Source organism: Pezoporus wallicus, unplaced genomic scaffold (genome assembly GCF_028554395.1).
Source record: "Pezoporus wallicus isolate ANWC-B61680 ecotype Strahan unplaced genomic scaffold, APGP_CSIRO_Pwel_v1 contig_6996, whole genome shotgun sequence".
Classification (NCBI taxonomy): Eukaryota; Metazoa; Chordata; class Aves; order Psittaciformes; family Psittacidae; genus Pezoporus; species Pezoporus wallicus.
Genome location: NW_026637899.1, coordinates 3,188,440 through 3,199,265, shown reverse-complemented (window position 1 = coordinate 3,199,265; position 10,826 = coordinate 3,188,440). Strand labels below are relative to the sequence as shown.

The 10,826-nt window shown below is 51.6% G+C and overlaps 1 protein-coding gene across 1 annotated transcript in view; it reads left to right on the top strand.

The window, feature by feature from the left end:
* LOC130598605 (phospholipase A2 inhibitor gamma subunit B-like) overlaps positions 1-10,826 on the top strand; it is a 140,683-nt gene that overhangs the window by 42,578 nt on the left and 87,279 nt on the right. The window lies entirely within an intron of this gene.

The following is a 10,826-nucleotide window of genomic DNA, read 5'->3' as shown; positions in this document are numbered from 1 at the left end:
CTGCGAGGAGAGATTGCAAGAGCTGGGCTTGCTGAGCCTGGAGAAGAGAAGGCTAGGGGGACCTTGGCAATGTGTTTAATACCTGATGGTGGAGTGGAGAAGATTGGGTCAGGCTCTCCTTGGTGGTGCTCAATGGTGGGATGAGTTGAAATGCAGGAAATTATACTTACAGTATTTTTTTCACAATGAGGGTGGTTGAACACAGGCCCAGGCACCCAAGGGAGTGGTAGATTCTCCATCATTTGGAGATACTCAAAATCCAACTGGATGTGGTTCCTAGTACCAGAGGTGCCTCTACTCTGAGCAGGGGTGCAGGATTATTTCTCTGGTGTGAAATTATCATGGGGACTCCTGGTAGAGAAGGAGAGAAAGAAGAGGGAGCAAATATATTAACCCCATTCTCTCATTTGATAGCAGCAGCACACATATTCCAGCAGCAAAGCACTAGGGAATCACATGTAGAGTAAAGAAAACAGACTTTGTGACATGTAGGTAGTGCAGAAACCAAAACCAGATCAAGCTTGGAAACGCAAGTGGATGTTCATGCAGTTTAACTATAGACGTTGCTTTGTAAGCAGCATTTCAGACGATATGTTAAATCTGTTTCTTCAAGTCCTGCTGGCCTGCCCAGCTGTTGGAGGTGGGTCTGAGGCTTTGTGCAGGGCATCCACAACTTCATTTTCAATTTTCTCTGAGGGATCTAAAAGCAGGTGGTGGCAGAGATGGGCAATGAACTGGTACTGTCTGCCGAATGCCCACTGATCCAGTGTTTGCAGATACAGTGAGTCCTACAGAATAGATACATGTATTCAGCTTCTCTGGGTTTGGGATGCATCTGCTATATTAAAATTGCAAGAAACATTTTTCTCTCTTCCCTGTGCCCATGGCTGAGGAAGGCTGTGGGTGAAATCCATTACTTGCAATAGATTGAGTACACCTAAAATGAAAACATCAAAAGCACTTAGTGGGCAAAGCATATGTCAAACCTAAGAACGAAGCAGTATTTTCTGTTGTTACCATGACCCCTGCAGCTTGACAAGCTGGTGACAGGTCCATTAGCAAACAAGATGCAGGTAGTGATTTAAACATGTTTCAGAAGCGGTTAAGTAGGGATTATTTTTTAAGCTCCTCTTTGTTCTGTTTTGTCATCCTCACAATGTTGGAATCGCCCATCTACCTCCAGCAGTGGCTGTAATTTTCCTTGGTAGTCAGACTGTTGCTGCTTTTTGTGATTGTCTTCATTCTGAACATGCAGTTTGACACCGGGTTCCTGCCTGCAAATTTTCCATCACCACCATTGGACAGGGCTTGAGTTGCTGCACTGGTTCCTGTGCCAGAGCTCTGCCTGTTCCCCCCTTCCCCTCTCCTGCCCTTGCTTTTTCCCTTGCTGTATGTTGTGGATGTGAATAGTTTGGGGCCAGGGTGCTCTCCTCCCTGCATCTGTGCTTTTCCCTAGGGCAGATGTGTATGCTGAAGCCTGTGTTAGCTCGAAGGGGAGCAGAGCTCCAGCCCCTGGCCACACCTGGTGGACTGGAAGGTCCTGCTCCCCCTTCACCAGGGCTGTCATGGGATGGAGCCACTCATTCCCTGCGTGGGAATATTTACAGAAAGGTGGTCTTTGCTTTTGCACCCAAGTAGTGCCATAATTCCCCCTACTCTCTCCTCCCCAGCCCAACTCCAGTGGTGGGGTAGCCCATGGGGTATGGGATGGATATACCCTGAAGGGGTAGCCCTGCAGCACTTTTATCTGCTTCAGTTACACCATCAAGTATTGTATTGCTACTCCTTTTCCTTTTTACCTTTAAAATGATGTAAAGCTGTTTAACTTCAAGGTATCTTGTATTGGATCCCTCTCTGCTCCTCTTTTCTTGGGTAAAACACTGCCATTTGCAGCATGCAGCAAAGGGCCAGGATGTGTCCAGGGTAGCCTTCTGCAGAAATAACAAAGTTAGCCAATGATAAATCATAAAATCACAGAACAGCCCAGGTTGGAAGGGACCTCTAAAATGAACTTGTTGGTAACCAAACCTTCCTACAAGTACCAACCTGCTAGTGTTTCACAATCTAATGCCACTGTGCTCAGCCGCCAGATGTAAGCCCAGGTTAGGCTTGTGCTGTAGGTGTTTGCTGCTGTTGAGGTCCATTTCGGTGTCTGATGCTGGTATCTCAGCAAAGTCCTTGAAAGAAATGCACTCAAGACTGGCAAAACTGACCACTGTTAACCCAGGGTTGATCCATGGGCTCCTGCCTCTTCTTTCAGGCGAAGAGTAACTTCTCAATGCCCCAAATTCCCCAGTATCCAAATATTTAAAGGCACCTTTGAGCCATTCTGGAGCCCTTGCTTGTACAGTCAGACACTGCATGTTTTATCATCCACGGAAGTCAGATCCCTGTGGCCAATGTGGGTGGACAAAACCACCTTGAGATTTAGCTGGAAAGCCTGCGGTTGCTCTTAGGAATTGGGTGTTGGTGCTCTCTGACTTCTTAAGCAACGCTTGTTACCTGAAGCAAAATGCAAAGCACCTCTGCCTCAGGAGCACAGGGTCCCTGTGCCTCTAGGGGGTCTGACGAGGCAGGATCCAACAAAAGACATATCTTGGGTACACAGGAGAGGACAAGTGAGGTCCCCATTGGAACTTAATCCCCTGTTGCGCGATTTACTACTTTAGTTATTGTGCTGTGACTAATCTCTGTTGTGAAACGGGGGGGTAGGGCCTGGGTTATTCCGAGCACGCTTGTTTGACAGCCAGTGCTGGGTTTCCACTTCCAGAGCAGTGAGTGGGCACTCGCTTGCTTGCAGGTGTTTGCTTAGCTGTGGTCCACTCCATAAGCAAGAGCTGTACAAACAGAGCTGCCCTGGAGAGCCCATGCCTCGTCATGTCACAAGAGGTGGGATGAGGGGAAAGGGAGGGAAGTGCTGGAGCTGAGGCAATAGCAATGGGCTTCAACATGTTACCACTGCTAGCATGTTGATTTTGCGGAGCTACCTTTGAAGCTCTTTATGGCGAGTCTTCCATGCATGGGAGGCAAGCACAACTGGGGATGTGTTTTCAAATGCAAAGCTGGAGCAACATTGATGTGCTTAGTGGATGGATGGGGTCAGCCAAGACAGTGCTCAGAGTATCTGCTTTCTAGCAGACCTTCTCTAAAGCTTTATGTCCCCCTGAGCCACCCTTTGGGCAGCCTTCTCCTAATAGAATCAGCTCATGCTTTGCAAAGATGCTTTCTGAAAAAGCAGTTGTTAGGAGGTAGCTGGTGTGGGTTCAGGGGAAGGGGTGATGGAAGGAGCCTTTCTTCTGCCGCCAGACCCTTGTTTTCAAGTGCCCTTGATAGCTTTGGGTGGCAATCACAAGATTTCTGAGAGGAAGCTGGATGAAGCACAGCTGGGGTGTTGGGATGATCAGAACAGGTTGAGTGCTATGGGGTTTTCCTGCCTGCTGAATCATAGAATCACAAAATGGTTTGAGTCGGAAAGGACCTGAAGATCATCCAGTTCCAGCCCCCCACCATGGGCAGGGATGCCTCGCACTAGACCCTGTCACCCAAGGCTGTTTAGCCCTTGCTCTTTGGGGTCTCAAACGAAGATCTTTTCAGATGTGGTTTGGGGACTCTCTGGCTGTCTGACTTCAGGCTCACACCCTGGAGGCAAACACGTGTCTCCATTGCACTCAGGCACTCACAGTCACTGGTCATTTTTGAAAGCCTGTAGGCTAAATTCCCATTGCTGTCTGGGGAAGCAGTGACTGCCTGCTTTTTGCCAGAGAAAGAGAATATCCTCCCCTAGTTTGCTGGCCCCACAGTGGCCACACTACTTGGCTATGGATGGGATGGCTTGTTTCCTGTTCACAGGAACACATTCTGGACCTGAAGTGATGTTTTCCCAGCCAAAGCAGCTTTCAGGAAGCAACAATAGCAAAGTAACTCTGGCAGGCAGCAGCATTTGATGTGCATAGGCTCAAAGGGAGGGCGGAGAGATGCTGCTCAAGGGGTGAAGGTGGCACTTTGCAAGTGCAGGGTGCGCCATAGGGAAGGAGAAATAGAAAGGTCTGATGGGGGATTTGAAATAATGGGAGAAATGTGGTCTGGAAAGGGAAAGAAAGGTCAGTTTGGCTATGGGGGAAGTGATGCTGGTTGCTGGCAGTCTAGGGAGCAGGATGAAGCTGTAAGTTGTTCAAACCATATGAGTTGGTGCAAAGATGGAGCCACCAGTGCCATGAAGTCTTTGTGGCAGACCCAAGTACTAAAGACTCAGCAGCCACTAGGAGAAAAATAAGCATTGGCCATGAGCATGTCTGCGTGACTGGTGATGCCATGGTGGGCTCTTGCAGAGGAACGAACCAGGGATGCATCAAGGATCTCCTCATTACTTCTCTTCCCTGCTGAGCATCATGATCAGGTTCAGCAAACTCACTGCCTCTGCTCACCAAAGAGTGGGAGAGAGATCTGCTCCTTGGGGATTCCATAGCAGTCACTAATGGGATGCTGAGCCTTGAGCTGGCGCAGAAACCCTCACACCTTGTGTTGGTGGCTCCTGTGCTGCTGGAGGTACCAGGCAAACTGTTCATGTTTGTGTTGCTCCTTGATGTGCCTGGAAAGGCTGAGGGACGTGCTAACAAGTGACATGACAGAAGCCAGGAGCAGGGTTGATTTATGAGGTGGAGTTTCTCCCTTTTGGCTTAGTTGCCTATTGTTTCCATGTGTGTTAAAGTGCTGAGGATTGCAGTGTTTGGGAGGAAAACTACAGCGGTGGCTGTGCTGGGCTGTGAGTTTGTAACTTGCTGGCTCTTCCCTGCCAAAGCATGTTGGTTTTGCTGAATGCTGACTTTCTTTGTGTTAATGCAGAGCAAGACCATGGTCATGATGGAGGTGCTACCATCAGGTCACTCTGTCCTTGGAGACTCTGATGATGTTACAGTGCAAGGGGATGAGGGGTGTTGTGTTGCTGGTGCACTGACAGCTCCCTAGTGACACCAGGAAGCTGCAGACCCTGTCCTAACCCTGACCCTCCCAAACCAAAGGAAGAGCAGAGGGGGCTGGTGGTGGAGTCTTTCCTCCATCCAGTAGGATGAGGCTCTGACAGGGCAGGCCTGCCTGTTGTGGGAGGCTGTCCTACAGCACCGGGCTGAGCCAGATTTCTCTGTTAGGTCTTGTTGGTGGGGATTAGCTTTGCTAAAGGCTCAGCCAGGTGGAATAATGGGCAACCGAACACTGAGCTGCCTCCTGTGACTACCTGGGGCTCCAGAAAGGTAACACTCCTGTAGCTGTGCTACCCCTGGGCAGTCCCATTGCAGGGACCTTTCCTTTCCCCTGTGCGCTTGTCAATGTCGCTCCCTTGCATGGACACAGTGAAATATCATAGAATCAGGGAATGGTTTGGGTGTGAAGGGACTTTAAAGCTCATCTACTTCCAACCCCAAATGGGGGAAACCTGTCCCTGTCATCTGAGGCAGGAGGATGGTCCTGTATGAAGACAGGGTAAGAAAGTTCAGCCTGGAGATGAGAGGGCTGCGTGGAGACCTCATGGCAGCCTTCCAGTATCTGAAGGGGGCCTATAGGGATGCTGGGGAGGGATTCTTCATTAGGGACTGTAGTGATAGGACAAGGGGTAATGGGTTCAGACTGAAAAGGGAAATTCAGGTTAGACATAAGGAAGAAATTCTTACTGTGAGAGTGGTGAGGCTCTGGAGCGGGTTGCTCAAAGAAGTGGTAAATGCTCCATCCCTGGCAGTGTTCAAGGCCAGGTTAGCCAGAGCCTTGGGTGACATGGTCTAGTGTGAGGTGTCTCTTCCTATGGCAGGGGGTTGGAACTGCATGATCTTAAGGTCCTTTTCAACCGAAATCATTCTATGATTGTATGGTCCCTTTCTCACTTATCCTGGCTCACAGTGAGATGGACTTTCAGGCCCCTCTCCACTGCTCTTTAAACTGCTGTGGACGTGGACTTCACCTATACCTCAACAAAAGCATCCATCAGCGTGCTGTCTATCCCAAGGTGGGACTGTAGCATCGATCCTGCAACTTCGCTGTGGAAAATGTTGGTGTTTTCCAAACCGGTGTTCCCCGCCATGCCTACATCATTTCCCCAGTGCAGCAGTCATTCCCCCATGTCCTCAGGGCCAGGGTGGGAGGCAAACCCAGCAGTCCCCCTCCGTGGCTGTGCTCTTTGCTACCTGTATGTGAAAAACATCCTGAAAACGCCTTGCAGCCGTGGTCTGGTGTTGTACGGACGTGGCTGCCTTTGTCTTCCCACCTCAGCTGTCTGCTGAGAACCTTGTGAAGTGACAGGGACACAGTCACAGGGAGAGTTGCCTTCAGGGCTGGGAGCAGGGACATGGCTCCAGCCACTCTTGTCCCCGCTTCTAAAGAGCTGACACTCTCTCAGGTCTTTGCAGGCTGGAAAGAGCAATGCAGCAGCTCACGGAGAGCTTGCTCCTGAGCATGAAGGTATTTCCATGTGCCTGCTGCTGTGCCTGGAGAACAACGTTCAAAGCTGCCAAGAGGGTTTTCTTCCAAGGGGTGTGGGGTTGCCAGTGCTCAGGAGCCATCCAAGATAAACTATCAGCCTCTAACACGCTTCTGCAAGGCCCCTTCTGCACTTCGGGGCGCTGGCGTGAAGCTCCATGGACATGGGACTCTGCAAAGCTGCTGTACCTCCTGCCGTGGGGGCAGAACAGCCCTGTCTGAGCAGAGGGATTCCCCCTGCAAGGCGATCACCCCTGGAAACGGGCTGCTGTACTGTATTTGGTGGTGGGAAATGGAGCCTGCCAGCAGCCCTGAATGCACAAGCTACGGTGTTTTTGGGGATGCAGGGTGAGAGATGGGAGGCTGGGTGATGCTTTTGCTTGCAGCTCCCTGTGGCAGTGCTCCTGGCAGGGATGGAGGAAGCGGTCAACATGGAGGTGCCCTGGGGTCTGGTGAGCATCGCAGCAGATCATGCTGGTGGTGGAGAGGTGCATGGGCTGCCAGCCCAGATCCCAGCTGCATTCTGTGGCTTGTGAGACAGGTCCCATCCTCACATAGACTCATGGAACCAGTGGAGTTGGAAAAGACCTTTAAGATCATCAAGTCCAACCATGCTGCCAAGTCCAACCAGCACTGCCAAGACCACCACTAAACCATGTCACTGAGGCACTCATCTGCAAGGTTTGTGAACACTTCCAGGGATGATGATCCCATGCCTCTGCTGCATTCCCAGTGGGAGCGGCAGAGGGCTGTGCTGCCTCCCTGACATGGGGAGTGAGCTGAAACCTGGGACTGCCGGCTGCCAGGGCACCCCATTATCACAGGTACAGGGCAGACCAGATCCCCTCTGCCTCCTGAACCAACTGCTCCAGCCCTGCAGAGGCCAGAAGCTGCCCCTGCTCCTTGCCACCATCCTGATGTCCTGGTGCTGCCTCAGCCACATCCCGCAGCCGTGTCCAGCTCCTGTTGTTGAGAGTGACGCTGAAACCCTGCAGTGAAACTCGGACTCACGTGTCTTGAGTTTCACGTGAAACCACAACACCGTTGGTAGGTTTCAGCTCAGGAACATCCAACGTGAGTGCTCATGCCAGCGCTTCCAGCAATCCCTTAGCTGTTAGTGTTAGTGTTTCCTCAGGAATTTTGGCAAGGCCTCTCTTGGGCTGGGATTTGCAGTCTGAACAGGTACCCCTGGGGCACATGGGTTTGGGCTGCAGCCCTTGGGAAGGTGTTGTCCTCCCAGAAATGAAACTCAACAGTCTCCACTGCGAGATGCAGAGGTGAGTTCATTGCTAGAGCAGCCATCTGGGGCTCCCTAGGGGAGAAAACTGTTTTGCTCGTCCCTGAACTGCTGGGCTTGAGCAGCAATGATGAGGAGCTCAGCATGCTGCGCAGGGGTGCTGCAACATGCTGGTGCCAGGGGAGGTGAGGTCTGTTTGGAGATCACCCACACCAACTCATAAAGAAGATGTGAATCCAGGCCATGTGTATTGCCAACAAAAATACCTGACCTGGTAGTGAGGATGATGGGCAGAGATGTACACCAAGAACTTGCACTGCCCTGCTTTGCCCATGCTGCCTTCTGTAGAAAACCCATCTTCAGTTGAACCCTTGTGTTTTGGGTTACTCTTGCACTGCATGCTAGAAAAGCCTGAACCCAAGAAGATCTCCAAAGCCCTCAGAGGAGAACCCACTACATGAGCTGTGCCCATCAGCTCATTCCTTGAGTGTGTCCACTTGGCTGGGGAAGCAGCTGGGCAGGATGGAGGGCAGCATCTTCCTTCCCACCGACCTTCAAGTGGGGCTGGGTGACCACTGTCTGGTCGTGGGGTGGGAGCAGAGAGGCCCTAGCCTGGAACCTTGTGTCACGTTTGCTGCAGCACCAGTGGAAAGGCTGGCATGGGAAGAGCTGGTGGAGACCTCTCTGCAGCAGCACAAAGAACATGGGCTGCTCTGGAGGTAGGTTTGAGTTTAGTGGGAATGTGGCAGTAGGGTGAAGTTCCTGTGTTCGTCTTTAGTCCACCTGGAACTGCAGTGGTGACATGTCCAAGGAGTGGTCTCCAGTGGACAGTTGGATGCTGCCTGTGCTTTCTATGTGCAGGTTGGGTCCTGGCTCTGCAGGAAGGTTTGCCCTGACCCTATTAAGCAGGGACTTCATAGAATCACAGAATGATTTGGGTTGGAAAGGACCTTAAGATCATCTAGCTCCAACCCCCTGCCACAAGCAGGGATGCCTCACATCGAAGGGATGTTGCTGAATGTCACACAGGACATGCAGCTGGGAACCACATATCAGCTTTGCCATGGTGTCTGCTCCTCTTGGGCTGCACTTTGTCTTGTGCAGTCCCTGAAGGTTCTATGTCTATTACCCTACAAGAGATGCTCCCCTACCATGAAGAGGCAATGACATACTGTCCTCTGTGTCCAGAGGGTGGGAAACATCAACTTCACCTTCCTGTCTTAAGGCAGAGATGACTCACAGTGGAGCTGTGTTTGCTCTTATGTGCTCTTTGGTTCAAGGGACTCTTTTTTACCTTGTGAGGTGGAACAGCTCAAGCAAAACGCATGGAGAGGCTGCCCCTCCTCTCCACCCCAGCCCCATTTCTCTGTAACCCCATCTATGGACAATCCCCTGCTCCCAGTTCTCAGATCCCTGAATCCAAAGCCCCATCTGTGACCCTGCCATACCCTGTCCATGTTCTGGAAATGGCTATGCTGGGAAAGGTAAGACTGCAGATGGAGGTGGGATGGTCAAGCAGCAGCAAGGAAAGTTATAAAATCCTAAGGGAAAAATGCAGGAAGTCAGAGGGTTTGCTGGGCACAGTGGTGGGGCCATCCCTAAGAGGTGTGAAGACCGACAGACAATCCCTGGCCAGCAAAGGCTCTTTGGGCACCCTTTCAAGGTGGTGAGCACAGTAGCACCTAAGCTACTGTGGTAGCAGTGCTTGCGTGAGCTGTCCGTGCCCTGTACTGCCCTGAGTGGCCCAGCCTTTCAACCAGGACCTGGTGTGGTTGTGAAAGCAAAGCCCCCTCCACCAAGCTACTGTAGTAGCTTAGGAGCTCAGAAGGTCCTAACTATCCTTTGTGTGTGTGTGTTGATCAATAAATGATTGCTTTACACTTTCAAGGCAAAATATTATCGACCCTTGGCAGGTTTGACTCATCCAGGCCCCTCACAAGCAAGCTGAGCACAGTCACACCACCCTGCTGCTCCTTCACTCTTCTGCCCTGAGCATCTCATGCATCCTGAGGAGGCTGTGTGGGGCTGAGAGGAGGTTGGACAAGCAGGGCTGGCCACTGGGTGCTGTACCCTACTGTTAGCTGCCTGCTCTGCCTGTGCCACCTCTTAACTCCTTCCTACCACCATTCTCCAGCAAGTAGTGCTTGTATGAGGTGTCCCTGCCCTGCACTACACTGAGTGGCCCAGCCTTTCAACCAGGACCTAGTGTGGTTGTCAAAGCAAAGCCCCCTCCACCAAGCAGGACGAACAGGCTCAGGATGGGAATTGCTGGATGTGGGGCTGGATGGGTGATGCCAGCGGTCAGCCTGGATGGTTACTGTCCACCTGCCTTGCACATCTCTGAATGCTGGGGTTTGCTCTGCAGGCGTCAGCAGCAGTAACGCCAGGAATGGGACAGAGCTGTGTGTCCTGGCCTGGACTAAGGAATCTGACCCAAGAGCAGGTTTTCCTGCTTATGCCTTGTGCCGCCCACATTGTTGCTTCATCCTGCTGCTGTCTTGCCCCATTACCCTCCCCTTGACTGATCCCAAGCTGCCCCTTCCTTCAGCTGTGCCCTGTGCAGTGGAGGTGAGCTGTGAGACCACCTTTGCTGGGCATCCTCCCCATCCCAACACGTCCTATGAGAGGTTTCAGGTGGCTTCCCATGGCTCAGCTTCTTTCAGTGGTGAGACTACCTGTGCAGAGAGATGCAGTGCCTTGAGAGCCCTGACTCTTTAAGTGACGCAGTTATTCCCTCGTTGTAGTTGTCATTGCGAGGCACTGAGCCCTTTTGTGGTGTGAAAACACGAAGAGATGCTCCCAAGGTGCCGTTTTGGTGAGCTGTAGCAGAACATCCACAGGTTGGTCCTGCAGTTGGGCTTGCTCTGCTAGGCAGAGGTCATCACAGGGATTCGGCTCTTCCATTCCATATGAGAGAATGTGACAAGATAAAGATGCACGTTCCTCTCCCCACTTTTATCCTGAAATGCCCCCTGACATGCTGGACTACTGAGGGCAACAGACCTGCTGCTGTTGATGCTTCCATTCTCTCTAATCTGAGAATTGCCCACGGCCCATGCGAGATCTAGGCTGTGCATGATGCAGCAGTAGATAGCAGAGCTCACACGCAGATATGCAAGGAGGTGGT